The sequence below is a fragment of the Rutidosis leptorrhynchoides genome, chromosome 6 (genome assembly GCF_046630445.1).
Source record: "Rutidosis leptorrhynchoides isolate AG116_Rl617_1_P2 chromosome 6, CSIRO_AGI_Rlap_v1, whole genome shotgun sequence".
NCBI classification, from domain to species: domain Eukaryota; kingdom Viridiplantae; phylum Streptophyta; class Magnoliopsida; order Asterales; family Asteraceae; genus Rutidosis; species Rutidosis leptorrhynchoides.
In genome coordinates, this window is record NC_092338.1 from 172,705,279 (window position 1) to 172,723,929 (window position 18,651).

Here is an 18,651-nt window from a genome sequence, read left to right on the forward strand (position 1 = left end):
ATGCCCAAGATCAGTGAAGTTGTTGGTAAGTTTATTGCTAATGTGGTAGAATATGGAAGGTTCTCCGGTAACAAAAGGGTAATCACATATATCAAAATTATGATAAGGCTACTCCGAATGAAAAAATTGAAGTTGTCTTGCTGGAGCTGTGATATAATTTTCTACTTTGCAAAGGAATTGCAAGGTTATTTTGGCTAATAAATGCCAAAAGATCTGACACAGATATGTGTTGAATTATGACTTTGGTTTCGAGAGCTTTTTAAGTACATAACTGTGGGTAATATGTGGTTGGATCATCATCTCGATTGCTCATTATTTAAAGTGTCTTCAGAGATTTTCGAAGGGTTTGAACACATATTGTAATCGTTTGTATACATTTGATGTTCTAACACACTTTTGAAGTCAAAGTATAGCTTTGAAAGATGTAGGAATCTAAAAATGATGGTACCGGTTATATCACGAATTGAATTCTAAGATTTTAAAATCAGAATATGTAATTGGGTTTGAATGAGTATGGTTGTTTTGATTTATATGAAAGAATGTATATTATTGTGAAAGTAGGAAGTATAATTGATAATTTGCTTAATCTGATTCGAAGAATGTAACATATTAATTGTGAATTTATATATCTCTCTCGGGTATTACCTACCCGTTAAAATTTTTTCACAATTAATATTTTGTACATAAGAATTTTATTACAGTCTTTATGAAAATATATATGTATATATTCTCCTTAGATGTAACATAGATTTTAATGAGTTAATACTAAATTAAACTCATTCAATTTACGGTTGGAACTAGAATTGAATAATTCCTTGAAGGCTTTAGAGGTTACATAAGTATTTCTTCAATAATATTGAAATTATGAATCAATACTTCGTTATTTGTTGAGATGTGATGTTGGTTTTCGTTAAATTCTTGTGAACTTCGCAAAGTACGAATGATGTTATCTGAAAAGTTTCGGTTACATCAATGATGAAGTGTAAAATCAAATATATACTTGATTTATTAGGAATTGGAACTTGTTGAATTGAGACAGAGATTGTAGTTAACGATGGTTAAGTTGCGGGCGAGGGACGTACATTATTGCATATTTGTAATATGAATTAACCGAGTAGTTAAGATTCACACACAATAGCTTAGCACGGAAAGATTTATTTTTTATTTCAAAATATATATATATATAAAATATATATATAATTTCTTCAGAGGGAATGAGTTAATTCTTCATAACTTGTTGATACAATATACACGTTATTGATTCGTAATGATGTCCACAGTGATACTTGAACTGACGGAGTTTGTGATGTTATAGGTGTTGTTGATTCTGATGTTGACTGTACTGACGATGCTGGTGACGTTGACGGTACTGTTGATGCTGTTGGTAAAACAATTTTAACTTGTTAATCACATACCATTTTTGTCAGGGTTTATACTCTTCTTCTATCATTTTGGTTCGCTTAACTGATTTATGGTTAGGGCTAGATTAGATAATCTCTAAGACTTTAGAGATTATATAATCACTGCAGAATGTTTCTCCAATGAAGTTATGAATTAATACTTCGTCAGTTATTGTTGTTGGTACTCCATGGTATCTATGGTGCGTATGACGTTGATGCTCGTGGGACAGATTGTCAAGTTGAGGTTTACAATGCGGTTGTGGTTGGAGGTGGTAATGGTACTGTTGGCGTTGATGATGGTGGTACTGGTTATGCTGCTGGTGCTGCTGCTGGTGTTTGTAATCTCTGCACCATATTCTCCAAAGCCACTACCCGAGCGCGAAGTTCGTTGACTTCTTCTATTATTCCAGGATGATTGTCGGTCGGAACGAGCGGATAAATAAAATCTAGAATTTGATGTAGTATATAATCATGACGAGATACCCTGGAAATGAGAGAGAAAATGGTGTCTCGAATAGGTTCGCCGGTAAGTGCTCCAGGTTCTTCGCCAAGAGGGCAATGTGGTGGATGAAAAGGATCGCCTTCTTCTTGTTTCCAATGATCGAGGAGGCTACGAACCCATCCCCAATTCATCCAGAATAGGTGATGACTGATTGGTTGATCCATTTCGGTCACACTGCTTTCGGAGCTTGAGTGAGATTCCATTTCGAAATCCGAGTGACTTGAACTGATGACAAATTCCATTTCATACGATTGGATAAAGGATTTTCGATATAAAATGATTTTTCGGCTATCGGGTGGTATTTTATTTACATAGGATATCTATATATAGAGATCAAAAGATTTCATAGATTACGGAGGAATTTGCGGGATATATCAGGCAAAGTTTAAGTAACAGATACGATAAGATATGATTTAGCAGATACGCTAAGATATGAATTTTGTCTATACACTACTCATGCAATTAATGTAGCAAGATGTGTCTAGACTAATAATGATAAGCAGGTAATTTCCTATGGATGATAAGCAGATGATTTTCGACTAGAAATGATAAGCAAAACTTTTGACATGCAGACACGGTCGAAGTCCAGACTCACTAATGCATCCTAACGACTTATCAGTTAGACACACTAATACTGAACTGGTTCACTAAGACCACCGCTCTGATACCAACTGAAAGGACCCGTTCATATACATTATAAACGATTCACAATAGTTGATTACATTGCGAGGTATTTGACCTCTATATGATATATTTTACAAACATTGCATTCGTTTTTAAAAGACAATCTTTCTTTACATCAAAAATTGACAGTCATGCATACCATTTCATAATATCCACTATCCAACTATAAATTGATTTAATAATAATCTTTGATGAACTCAATGACTCGAATGCAACGTTCTTCGAAATATGCTATGAAAGACTCCAAGTAATATCTTTAAAATGAGCAAATGCACAGCGGAAGATTTCTTTAACACCTGAGAATAAACATGCTTTAAAGTGTCAACCAAAAGGTTGGTGAGTTCATTAGTTTATCATAATCATTTATTTTCATCATTTTAATAAACCACAAGAATTTCATTTCCAGTTCTCATAAATATACGTCCCATGCATAGAGACAAAAAATAATCATTCATATGGTGAACACCTGGTAACCGACATTAACTAGATACATATAAGAATATCCCCTATCATTCCGGGATCCTCCTTCGGACATGATATAATTTCGAAGTACTAAAGCATCCGGTACTTTGGATGGGGTTTGTTAGGCCCAATAGATCTATCTTTAGGATTCGCGTCAATTAGGGTGTCTGTTCCCTAATTCTTAGATTACCAGACTTTAATAAAAAGGGGCATATTCGATTTCGATAATTCAACCATAGAATGTAGTTTCAATTACTTGTGTCTATTTCGTTAAACATTTATAAAAGCGCATGTATTCTCAGTCCTAAAAATATAAAGGGTAAAAAGGTAAATGAAACTCACCATACTGTATTTCGTAGTAAAAATACATATAACGTCATTGAACAAGTGCAAGGTTGGCCTCGGATTCACGAACCTAAATTAATTATATATATTTATGTGTTGGTCAATATTTGTCTAACAAATTAGGTCAAGTCATAGTGTACCACAATCCTAATGCTCGAGACTAATATGCAAAAGTCAACAAAAGTAAATTTGACTCAAAATAATTTCCAAAAATCTATACATGATTAATATATAGTTTAAATATCGTCGTTTTATATTTTTAAATATTTTTAAAAGATTTATTAGAGTAAATAATATAATTTATTTATTAATAAATAAAATTTTATATTATATTTATATAATAAAATATACTTTTATATATATTAAGTAATAAAATTTATAGGGTTCATTTAATATTATAAAGATAATATGATAGGTATTATTAAAGTAAGTTATTACACGTAGTAAAATATGTTTGTATCAAATATTTATTTGATAAAATAATATCTATAATGATAGTAAGTAAAAGTTGTATTATTTTGTAATAATAATTATTATTATAAAAATATCAATATTTATAATTACTAAGATGACATTATGATAAAACGATAATTCTAATTATGATAACTTTAATATTTACGATAATTTTTAATATTATCTTTAAAATAATAATTCTATTTAAAATAATAATAATAATAATGATATTTTATAGTAACAATGACATTTCTATTAATATGATAATTTTTGTTAAAATGATAGTTTTAATACTAACGATAATTTTAATAATAATAGTAATGATAAAAATAATAAGAACGATAATTTTATTTAAATCAATATCTTATAATATTTTAATTTCATCATGATACTCTTACCCATTATTTCCTAATCGTTTCGTTTAATAGCTTTTAATCGTCTTTTATATCGTGTTCGTAATAATGATAATAATAGTAATCAAAATAATTAGGTGTTACAAATATTTGTTTTAATTACACTAATATTAATAATGATAGTTACTATAACATTATTAACGATAATACTAATAATTATCTTAATGATAATATAGTAATAATAATAATAACAATAACAATAACCATTTTTAAATAATGATATATATATTAATAATGATAATAATAATAATACCAATAATAATAATAATAATAATAATAATAATAATAATAATAATAATAATAATAATTGGATAATAATAATAATACTAATTATAACTTTAACGATAATAACGATAGTAATAAAAAAAATAACAATTTTTAATGATAAATCCTTTTATTGATAAAGATAATAATAATAATAATAAGAAAAAACTAGAACGATGATAATAACGACGATAATAATAATCATTTTTAATAATAATACAAAAATTCGATGGACTATAACTTCAAATCCGTTCATCGAAATCATTCGATATCTAAATGAAAAGTTCTTAATTTTTTGCTAGCTTTCCAACGACATGCATATCTTATACCTTATCTCAGTTGCATATATAACTAATTCAGGATTCAACATAACCTAACTAAAGGCAATATCAAAAGTACAAACATGCATAATCCTATATACTCGAGCACTAGTCAGGGATACACTATTAGTATGTAAAAGTGAAATTATGAGTACTCACGTATCAATATTGAGATTCAATATTGCAGGAAAGGTATGTAGACGCAACGGAGATGATAAACACTATATTGATCTCACGAGCATACCCATGAACCATACCCAATCACCTCCATAGCTATAACCCATAATTTCCTTAATCCAATCCCACTCGAAAAACAATTTCGAAATCACTAGGACAGCACTCTGACGTAATATTTTATGTATACTAATAATATCTTGAAATAATACGGAGTAAATATATATATGTAAATCGATTGAGAGAGTTTAGAGAAAAATATTTTCAAGTTTCTTATGAAATAATGAAACCTATTGAATTCTATTTATAATAGATTTTTGAATTATTAAAGTGAATTATTAAAGTATTAATTATTAAAGTGAATTATTAAAGTATGAATTATTAAAGTGAATTATTAAAGTATGAATTATTAAAGTGAATTATTAAAGTATGAATTATTAAAGTGAATTATTAAAGTTAAAGTAAAGTAAAAATAAAGTAAAGTAAAGGTAAAGTTTAAGTATAGTAAAAGTATAAAACTATGTACGTATAATACGCGTATAAATATATATAATATTAATTTAAATCGTTATATATATTTAATAAAATAAAATATAAATATCGTTATCTTTATCATACTGGTTAAGTAATGAGTTGTCAAAAGTGGTTCTAGATATTTATAAAAGTTATATACGTTTTAATAATAAAGTTCTTTTTAAACTGAAAACATTTTTGTACGTTTGAAACTAAATCAAATAAATATAATAATTTTGTTTTCCAAAACCAAATATATTTTTAAGAATCATTTTGTTTAAAGGTTAAAATAATGGAAATCGTTATATCATAAAATGTTTTAGAAAAGTAGAATCATATATATTCATAATAGGTTTCAAGTTTTTAAATTACAGTTTGTTGGTGAAGCATGGGATAAAGTTCAAAGGTTAAATAAACGTATGAAATCATCTTAATGAAAAATGTCGAGTTACATAACTTGTCGATATCCAACATCTAAGTTATTTACACTTCACGTTCTTACTTATAAATCACTTTACCATTTTCCGAATGTTGTCAAAAAGAATAGATTTCTTAAATCACAGTGGACCTCATAACATAGACCCGTAATCATATCATAATGTATCTGATAAATCAATCATTTGATATTATCTTCTAATTCCATCGATAAACATATTGAAACAAATACGTTCATGTAAAGTATTATACGTTTAATACTTTATTAATATTCTCAAGTTATAATATATATATATACATATATATACATATTTATTTATATATAACGGTTCGTGAATCGTCGGAATTTGGTCGAGGTTATAATGAATGTATGAACACAATTTAAAATTCTTGAGATTTAACTTAACAAACTTTGCTTATCGTGTCGGAATAATATAAAGATAAAGTTTAAATTTGGTTGGAAATTTCTGGGTTGTCACAGTACCTACCCGTTAAAGAAATTTCGTCCCGAAATTTGAGTGGAAAGGTCGCAAATGATAATAAGTATGTTTTCATGATGCATACATGCTGAAAATTAGAGTTTTATCATCAGCGAATAATTTGGATAAACAATCCATTTATATGAAGAGTACGAATGAAGCTAACATAGAAGAGTGAAATGAGTAAGTGTAGATTCATCTTATCATTTGACGTAGATATGATTGATTTCCAGATTTCAAGGGATTTGAAGAAAATCTTTGTAATAAGATTTGATTCTCCGGTAACAAAAGGAATTAGGATCCGCTTTAAATGCGATCGTCCATTTTAATTCTTCTGTCGGAGATTTTCTTATAAATTCACCTCCTTCGTTTTCTTACAACTCACACCTTCTGTTGATGCATTTTACGCAAGTCCCTAGACATCTACCCACGTCCATTGCAGGTACAACAGTTTACAGGCTACCATGATCGTTCGTTATTATCCTATCCGTGTGTGTATGTGGTTACAGCAACTGCAGGAACGAGATTTGGATGTTTGACTATGTTAGACTTAGTCAGACATTCGAGTGAAGCCTCACTCGTACGGCTAAAAGCCTCATACGCACGGTTGATGCTGAGCTAAGTCACAATTACAACCTAAAAGAGAAGACACGAGTGAGTGATCACCCGTATGGCTGATGAAGGCAACTCGTATGTGTGATGGATGAATCGTACGGGTGAGTCAACAGCAGGGGTATATAAAGTCTTATGTTCTTCATTTTAGGTTAATCCTCTCATTTGTTACACACACTCAGATCTGGTGAGCTCCTCCGATTCTCTCTCAACCCAAATCCCCCAGATGGTGAATAATAGCTCTAGGTGTTGATCTAATCACACTTGATTTAGTTGTGGTATGACTAAATTAATCCCAAAAAGCTTAACCTATTCACTAGAGGGTTTGATTTACTTATTCCGTCATTGTGTGTGTTAAATCTGTTGATTTCTAAGTTCCTAGTCATGTTTCATCACCTTCTATTCTTTCCCCCTCAACTCATATTTTAAAGTATTCATCAATATGCTCCATCCAGTTCTGATTCTCGATATACTTATAACTTTCATATCGGTCATTCTCCTTTTTCATCTACCGCCGGAAGAATCTATTTACTTCTACTATACTCTTGGGTTTATAGTGTTTCTAGTTCTCCCGTGTCTTTATATTGCTATATGCATCGATATATATGGTTTATAATTTTTGGTTTGTCGTTGGGCTTTATATCTTCCCTTATATTTCAAAGTCTCTGTTTCTATCTTCTATAATCATTGTCATCCACAGTTAATGCTCTCTTTTATTTGCTGCAATTTATACCCCAATTTCTATTTCGGAGTTTTGTCCTTTCGTTTCTTCTTCTTGCGATTAAGCACCGCTTGTAATGGTCCAGAATTCACAGATATGAATTTCGGAATGAACATTGTTAATGTTCTAGGAAGGAAATTGTGATGGCACGATCTTGACTTGTCAAATTACTAGAATACCTTGTAAAAGGCTGAATCATCAAGAAATATTTTCTTGATATTTTAGAGGTTAAATAGAATACAAGAGTCGTATAACATGGCACATGATGATGTTATGATCTGTGAATCATCATGTTCCATTTAGAAACTCAGCATGAATTACTGTAATATAATCACGTTGATCAAGTGTCATTATATTATACTAACTCATGCTTCAGTTTCCAACACTACTTCAAAAACATTCATATTTTAAACTCAAAGGTTTACAGAGTATAGGAACTAAACAGTTTCCTTTTTGATGTAATACAGATAGCGCAAAGAGATAAATGATTTCAGATAAGAATAGTTATGGAAATATCTTCAGAAATATGGAGGATATTTATAATGAAAGATACGATGATATCTTAGAATTTCTAATATCAGAGGATGATGAAGAATATTGTCTGTAAGGGTTTAGTGTCAGGAGCAAGGTATTCGTTAATGACTTCAGCAGACACTGAATCATTTGGATTCTTTGAAGGCAGGTTCAGTCTTTGTGATTTGTCCACAGCCTCCTTCATACTTTGCTCAATCCGTTTTCCAGTTCCAAAACTTCTCTATTTCTGAGCTTTGTTAATACACTAATCTTTATCATCAAACTTTTTACTACTAAGGTCGTTTACAGTTTTTGTTGCTTCATCAACATTTCGAGAACTAGTTCGCGGTTCAGAGTGTTTTTTAGAAACTTCACATTCGAAGTATGTAAGCCTTGGAAATAGACGTTATGTATAACTGTTGGCGTCAACATGCTGTGAGATTCCAAAATACTGATTGCTAATTCCCAATGATTCGTATGGCAATTCTCGTTACAAGAGGCAGATGAGTAAATGATGAGGTTTCGATAAATATAAAGATTCTTCGGAATGCCCAAGATCAGTGAAGTTGTTGGTAAGTTTATTGCTAATGTGGTAGAATATGAAAGGTTCTCCGGTAACAAAAGGGTAATCACATATATCAAAATTATGATAAGGCTACTCCGAATGAAAAAATTGAAGTTGTCTTGCTGGAGCTGTGATATAATTTTCTACTTTGCAAAGGAATTGCAAGGTTATTTTGGCTAATAAATGCCAAAAGATCTGACACAGATATGTGTTGAATTATGACTTTGGTTTCGAGAGCTTTTTAAGTACATAACTGTGGGTAATATGTGGTTGGATCATCATCTCGATTGCTCATTATTTAAAGTGTCTTCAGAGATTTTCGAAGGGTTTGAACACATATTGTAATCGTTTGTATACATTTGATGTTCTAACACACTTTTGAAGTCAAAGTATAGCTTTGAAAGATGTAGGAATCTAAAAATGATGGTACCGGTTATATCACGAATTGAATTCTGAGATTTTAAAATCAGAATATGTAATTGGGTTTGAATGAGTATGGTTGTTTTGATTTCTATGAAAAAATGTATATTATTGTGAAAGTAGGAAGTATAATTGATAATTTGCTTAATCTGATTCGAAGAATGTAACATATTAATTGTGAATTTATATATCTCTCTCGGGTATTACCTACCCGTTAAAATTTTTTCACAATTAATATTTTGTACATAAGAATTTTATTACAGTCTTTATGAAAATATATATGTATATATTCTCCTTAGATGTAACATAGATTTTAATGAGTTAATACTAAATTAAACTCATTCGATTTACGGTTGGAACTAGAATTGAATAATTCCTTGAAGGCTTTAGAGGTTACATAAGTATTTCTTCAATAATATTGAAATTATGAATCAATACTTCGTTATTTGTTGAGATGTGATGTTGGTTTTCGTTAAATTCTTGTGAACTTCGCAAAGTACGAATGATGTTATCTGAAAAGTTTCGGTTACATCAATGATGAAGTGTAAAATCAAATATATACTTGATTTATTAGGAATTGGAACTTGTTAAATTGAGACAGAGATTGTAGTTAACGATGGTTAAGTTGCGGGCGAGGGACGTACATTATTGCATATTTGTAATATGAATTAACCGAGTAGTTAAGATTCACACACAATAGCTTAGCACGGAAAGATTTATTTTTTATTTCAAAATATATATATATATAAAATATATATATAATTTCTTCAGAGGGAATGAGTTAATTCTTCATAACTTGTTGATACAATATACACGTTATTGATTCGTAATGATGTCCACAGTAATTCTTGAACTGACGGAGTTTGTGATGTTATAGGTATTGTTGATTCTGATGTTGACTGTACTGACGATGCTGGTGACGTTGACGGTACTGTTGATGCTGGTGGTAAAACAATTTTAACTTGTTAATCACCTACCATTTTTGTCAGGGTTTATACTCTTCCTTCTATCATTTTGGTTCGCTTAACTAATTTATGGTTAGGGCTAGATTAGATAATCTCTAAGACTTTAGAGATTATATAATCACTGCAGAATGTTTCTCCAATGAAGTTATGAATTAATACTTCGTCAGTTATTGTTGTTGGTACTCCATGGTATCTATGGTGCGTATGACGTTGATGCTCGTGGGACAGATTGTGAAGTTGAGGTTTACAATGCAGTTGTGGTTGGAGGTGGTAATGGTACTGTTGGCGTTGATGATGGTGGTACTGGTTATGCTGCTGGTGCTGCTGCTGGTGTTTGTAATCTCTGCACCATATTCTCCAAAGCCACTACCCGAGCGCGAAGTTCGTTGACTTCTTCTATTATTCCAGGATGATTGTCGGTCGGAACGAGCGGATAAATAAAATCTAGAATTTGATGTAGTATATAATCATGACGAGATACCCTGGAAATGAGAGAGAAAATGGTGTCTCGAATAGGTTCGCCGGTAAGTGCTCCAGGTTCTTCGCCAAGAGGGCAATGTGGTGGATGAAAAGGATCGCCTTCTTCTTGTTTCCAATGATCGAGGAGGCTACGAACCCATCCCCAATTCATCCAGAATAGGTGATGACTGATTGGTTGATCCATTTCGGTCACACTGCTTTCGGAGCTTGAGTGAGATTCCATTTCGAAATCCGAGTGACTTGAACTGATGACAAATTCCATTTCGTACGATTGGATAAAGGATTTTCGATATAAAATGATTTTTCGGCTATCGGGTGGTATTTTATTTACATAGGATATCTATATATAGAGATCAAAAGATTTCATAGATTACGGAGGAATTTGCGGGATATATCAGGCAAAGTTTAAGTAACAGATACGATAAGATATGATTTAGCAGATACGCTAAGATATGAATTTTGTCTATACACTACTCATGCAATTAATGTAGCAAGATGTGTCTAGACTAATAATGATAAGCAGGTAATTTCCTATGGATGATAAGCAGATGATTTCCGACTAGAAATGATAAGCAAAACTTTTGACATGCAGACACGGTCGAAGTCCAGACTCACTAATGCATCCTAACGACTTATCAGTTAGACACACTAATGCAGAACTGGTTCACTAAGACCACCGCTCTGATACCAACTGAAAGGACCCGTTCATATACATTATAAACGATTCACAATAGTTGATTACATTGCGAGGTATTTGACCTCTATATGATACATTTTACAAACATTGCATTCGTTTTTAAAAGACAATCTTTCTTTACATCAAAAATTGACAGTCATGCATACCATTTCATAATATCCACTATCCAACTATAAATTGATTTAATAATAATCTTTGATGAACTCAATGACTCGAATGCAACGTTCTTCGAAATATGCTATGAAAGACTCCAAGTAATATCTTTAAAATGAGCAAATGCACAGCGGAAGATTTCTTTAACACCTGAGAATAAACATGCTTTAAAGTGTCAACCAAAAGGTTGGTGAGTTCATTAGTTTATCATAATCATTTATTTCCATCATTTTAATAGACCACAAGAATTTCATTTCCAGTTCTCATAAATATACGTCCCATGCATAGAGACAAAAAATAATCATTCATATGGTGAACACCTGGTAACCGACATTAACTAGATACATATAAGAATATCCCCTATCATTCCGGGATCCTCCTTCGGACATGATATAATTTCGAATTACTAAAGCATCCGGTACTTTGGATGGGGTTTGTTAGGCCCAATAGATCTATCTTTAGGATTCGCGTCAATTAGGGTGTCTGTTCCCTAATTCTTAGATTACCAGACTTTAATAAAAAGGGGCATATTCGATTTCGATAATTCAACCATAGAATGTAGTTTCAATTACTTGTGTCTATTTCGTTAAACATTTATAAAAGCGCATGTATTCTCAGTCCCAAAAATATAAAGGGTAAAAAGGTAAATGAAACTCACCATAATGTATTTCGTAGTAAAAATACATATAACGTCATTGAACAAGTGCAAGGTTGGCCTCGGATTCACGAACCTAAATTAATTATATATATTTATGTGTTGGTCAATATTTGTCTAACAAATTAGGTCAAGTCATAGTGTACCACAATCCTAATGCTCGAGACTAATATGCAAAAGTCAACAAAAGTAAATTTGACTCAAAATAATTTCCAAAAATCTATACATGATTAATATATAGTTTAAATATCGTCGTTTTATATTTTTAAATATTTTTAAAAGATTTATTAGAGTAAATAATATAATTTATTTATTAATAAATAAAATTTTATATTATATTTATATAATAAAATATACTTTTATATATATTAAGTAATAAAATTTATAGGGTTCATTTAATATTATAAAGATAATATGATAGGTATTATTAAAGTAAGTTATTACACGTAGTAAAATATGTTTGTATCAAATATTTATTTGATAAAATAATATCTATAATGATAGTAAGTAAAAGTTGTATTATTTTGTAATAATAATTATTATTATAAAAATATCAATATTTATAATTACTAAGATGACATTATGATAAAACGATAATTCTAATTATGATAACTTTAATATTTACGATAATTTTTAATATTATCTTTAAAATAATAATTCTATTTAAAATAATAATAATAATAATGATATTTTATAGTAACAATGACATTTCTATTAAAATGATAATTTTTGTTAAAATGATAGTTTTAATACTAACGATAATTTTAATAATAATAGTAATGATAAAAATAATAAGAACGATAATTTTATCTAAATCAATATCTTATAATATTTTAATTTCATCATGATACTCTTACCCATTATTTCCTAATCGTTTCGTTTAATAGCTTTTAATCGTCTTTTATATCGTGTTCGTAATAATGATAATAATAGTAATCAAAATAATTAGGTGTTACAAATATTTGTTTTAATTACACTAATATTAATAATGATAGTTACTATAACATTATTAACGATAATACTAATAATTATCTTAATGATAATATAGTAATAATAATAATAACAATAACAATAACCATTTTTAAATAATGATATATATATTAATAATGATAATAATAATAATACCAATAATAATAATAATAATAATAATAATAATAATAATAATTGGATAATAATAATAATACTAATTATAACTTTAACGATAATAACGATAGTAATAAAAAAAATAACAATTTTTAATGATAAATCCTTTTATTGATAAAGATAATAATAATAATAATAATAAGATAAACTAGAACGATGATAATAACGACGATAATAATAATCATTTTTAATAATAATACAAAAATTCGATGGACTATAACTTCAAATCCGTTCATCGAAATCATTCGATATCTAAATGAAAAGTTCTTAATTTTTCGCTAGCTTTCCAACGACATGCATATCTTATACCTTATCTCAGTTGCATATATAACTAATTCAGGATTCAACATAACCTAACTAAAGGCAATATCAAAAGTACAAACATGCATAATCCTATATACTCGAGCACTAGTCAGGGATACACTATTAGTATGTAAAAGTTAAATTATGAGTACTCACATATCAATATTGAGATTCAATATTGCAGGAAAGGTATGTAGACGCAACGGAGATGATAATCACTATATTGATCTCACGAGCATACCCATGAACCATACCCAATCACCTCCATAGCTATAACCCATAATTTCCTTAATCCAATCCCACTCGAAAAACAATTTCGAAATCACTAGGACAGCACTCTGACGTAATATTTTATGTATACTAATAATATCTTGAAATAATACGGAGTAAATATATATATGTAAATCGATTGAGAGAGTTTATAGAAAAATATTTTCAAGTTTCTTATGAAATAATGAAACCTATTGAATTCTATTTATAATAGATTTTTGAATTATTAAAGTGAATTATTAAAGTATGAATTATTAAAGTGAATTATTAAAGTATGAATTATTAAAGTGAATTATTAAAGTATGAATTATTAAAGTGAATTATTAAAGTATGAATTATTAAAGTGAATTATTAAAGTTAAAGTAAAGTAAAAATAAAGTAAAGTAAATGTAAAGTTTAAGTATAGTAAAAGTATAAAACTATGTATGTATAATACGCGTATAAATATATATAATATTAATTTAAATCGTTATATATATTCAATAAAATAAAATATAAATATCGTTATCTTTATCATACTGGTTAAGTAATGAGTTGTCAAAAGTGGTTCTAGATATTTATAAAAGTTATATACGTTTTAATAATAAAGTTCTTTTTAAACTGAAAACGTTTTTGTACGTTTGAAACTAAATCAAATAAATATAATAATTTTGTTTTCCAAAACCAAATATATTTTTAAGAATCATTTTGTTTAAAGGTTAAAATAATGGAAATCGTTATATCATAAAATGTTTTAGAAAAGTAGAATCATATATATTCATAATAGGTTTCAAGTTTTTAAATTACAGTTTGTTGGTGAAGCATGGGATAAAGGTCAAAGGTTAAATAAATGTATGAAATCATCTTAATGAAAAATGTCGAGTTACATAACTTATCGATATCCAACATCTAAGTTATTTACACTTCACGTTCTTACTTATAAATCACTTTACCATTTTCCAAATGTTGTCAAAAAGAATAGATTTCTTAAATCACAGTGGACCTCATAACATAGACCCGTAATCATATCATAATGTATCTGATAAATCAATCATTTGATATTATCTTCTAATTCCATCGATAAACATATTGAAACAAATACGTTCATGTAAAGTATTATACGTTTAATACTTTATTAATATTCTCAAGTTATAATATATATATATATATACATATATATACATATTTATTTATATATAACGGTTCGTGAATCGTCGGAATTTGGTCGAGGTTATAATGAATGTATGAACACAATTTAAAATTCTTGAGATTTAACTTAACAAACTTTGCTTATCGTGTCGGAATAATATAAAGATAAAGTTTAAATTTGGTTGGAAATTTCTGGGTTGTCACATCTATAGTTTCTATGAGTGATTTACAAACAAATTCGTGTAGGAATCATAGGCCAAAACAGCCTTGATCTTGAAACCTATTTTTTTTTTAAACCGTAAAGTAGCAACAGCGGGTTTTATTTTTTTTATTTTTTTTTACTTCTTTGCTCGTTTTCAAGATTAGCCAAAGATACACTGAAATCGAACATGTTTTGTGTGAAAGTCTTAAAACTAAATAAGTAATTAGATGTTAGTTTGGTTGTTGTCTCTGTCGACTAGATAAAAGAAGAAGAAGAACATCGTATTATACGGGTTAATAAAATAATAAAGGAGTTATAAATCAAAATTGTTAGAGCAGCGAAGTGGTTATGGGTGTTGAGGAGGGGATGGGAGGTCGCGGGTTTGAACCCCGACTTGGGCGGTTTGACATTTTTTTGGAGCTTTTAAGGTAGTAACCATTTTTACTATTATTATTATTATTGTTAGTATTGTTATTATTGTTATTATTACTATTACTATTATAATTATTATTATTAGTATTATTAAGGTATTATGATTGTTATATATAGGAGGTTAATATTATATGATTAGGATGTAAGTTAATTTAAATCTTAGTTACAAATATAAATTTTTATGTATGTTAAAGATAATAACTAAGTTATGATTATAAATTAATTATAAGTATGATTATTATAAATGTAAACTTAATATGATATAGTTACGGTAAATATAATATTATTATTATTATCATTATAATTATGAATATTATTATAATTTCTATAAAAATAATAAAATTATTATTTGTTCATTAAAAACTAATACTTGTATCATTCTATAAGTTATAATATTATTATTAGTATCATTACTAGTGTTATAATTATTATCAGTATTATAATTATCATGATAAGTATCATAATCATTATTATTATTATTATTATTATTATTATTATTATTATTATTATTATTATCATTGTAAGTATTACTATGTACATTATAATGATTACTAGTACCATGTAAATTTTAAAATCAATAACATAACTAACACTAACAATAAAATTAATATATTTTATATATTATTAATATCATTACCTTATTACAAATAGAATTATTATCATTATTATCATTATTACTAATACTAAGTATTATCATTACCATATTTATCATTACAAATATTAATTGGGTATCACTATAATAACTATTTTAATAAACAAATGATATATATGTATAAAGATATATTTAATACTTATAACATAACAAAATTAATATTTTATATACAAAATGAATATATGAGACGTATATATGTTATTAATATAAAAATAATATAATTAGTAAATTATATATACACAAACTTATTTGATTACGGTATGTGTATTAATAATTATATAACTGATATAGGTTCATGAATCCGAGGCCAACCCTACATTGATCAGTTGTTAAATATCGTCATATGTATTTTTACTAAAAAATACATTAGGTGAGTTTCATTTGATTTCCTTTTTGCTCATTACATTTTTGGGCTGAGAATACATGCAAATGCTTTATTAACTGTTTTTACAATATTTATATGCGTGAGTTTCATTTGCTCCCTTTTTAAATGCTTTTGCAATATATATTTTTGGGACTGAGAATACATGCGCTGCTTTTATAACTGTTTTACGAAATAGACACAAGTAATCGAAACTACATTCTATGGTTGAATTATCAAAATCGAATATGCCCTTTTTTATTAAGTCTGGTAATCTAAGAATTAGGGAACAGACACCCTAATTGACACGAATCCTAACGATAGATCTATCGGGCCCAACAAGCCCCATCCAAAGTACCGGATGCTTTAGTACTTCAAAATTTATATCATGTTCGATGGAGGATCCCGGAATGATGGGGATATTCTTATATGTATATTGTGAATATCGGTTACCAGGTGTTCAATCCATATGAATGATTATTTTGTCTCTATGTATGGGACGTATGTTTACGAAAAATGGAAATATGAAACCTTGTGGTCTATTAAACTTATGAAATAATTATTTATGTTAAACTAATGAACTCACCAACCTTTTGGTTGACACTTTAAAGCATGTTTATTCTCAGGTATGAAAGAAATCTTTCGCTGTGCATTTACTCATTTTAAGGATATTATTTGGAGTCGTTCATGACATATTTCAAAAGACGTTGCATTCGAGTCATTGAAGTTCATCAAGATTATTACTAAGTCATTTATAGTTTAGATATATTATGAAATGGTATGCATGCCTGTCAACTTACGATGAAATGAAAGTTTGTCTTTTAAAAACGAATGCAATGTTTGTAAAATGTATCATATAGAGGTCAAGTACCTCTTGATGTAATCAACTGTTGTGAATCATTTATAATCGATGTGGACTTCGTCCGGATGGATTAGAACGGGTCCTTTCAGTTGGTATCAGAGCGGTGGTCTTAGTGAACCGGGTCTGCATTAGTGTGTCTAACTGATAAGTCGTTAGGATGCATTAGTGAGTCTGGACTTCGACCGTGTCTGCATGTCAAACGTTTTGCTTATCATTTTTGTCAGAAATCATTTGTTTATCATTCTTAGTAAATTACCTGCTTATTATTCTTAGTCTAGACACATCTTATTGCATTGACTGCATGAATAGTGTATAGACAAAAATCATATCTTAGCGTATCTACTAATTCATATCTTAGCGTATCTGCTAATTCATATCTTAGCGTATCTGTTGTTGTTATCTTTGTCTGACAGCTTCCGTAGATTCCTCCGTAACTTGTGAGATTTTAGTATTACATATGCATATGTAAATTATGTATTGCAGGATACTAATCTACATCCTGTAATTTATTTCTTATCGAAAATCCTTCATCGGATCGTACGAGATGAATCCTGCAACCAGTTCGAGTCCCTCAGATTCCAATAGCTATTCCAATAGTTATTCCGACAGCTATTCCGACAAAGATGTTCACCTAAGCTCCGAAAACAGCGTCATCGGCATGAATCAACCAATCAGCCATTATCAATTCATCTGATGGGTTCGTAGTCGACTTAATTAATGGAAACGCGCAGAAGGTAATCCCTTTCACCAATCGAATTCACCTCTTGACAATGAACCTGAAGCGTTTACCGGCAAACCTGTTCGTAACACCATTTCACTCTCATTTCCCAAATATCTCATCACGACTATATCATAACTCAGATTCTAAACCTTATTCATCCGCTCGTTCCGACCGACAACCATCCCGGGGTAATCGAAGAAGTCAACGAGCTTCGCGCTCGAGTAATCAATTTGGAGAACATGGTGCAAAACTTACCAGCTTCAGCAACATCACCGGCATCAACAGAACCATCAGTAACAACACCAGTACCATCAACAATCCATGCCTCGACATCTCATTTTGTACCTCGAAT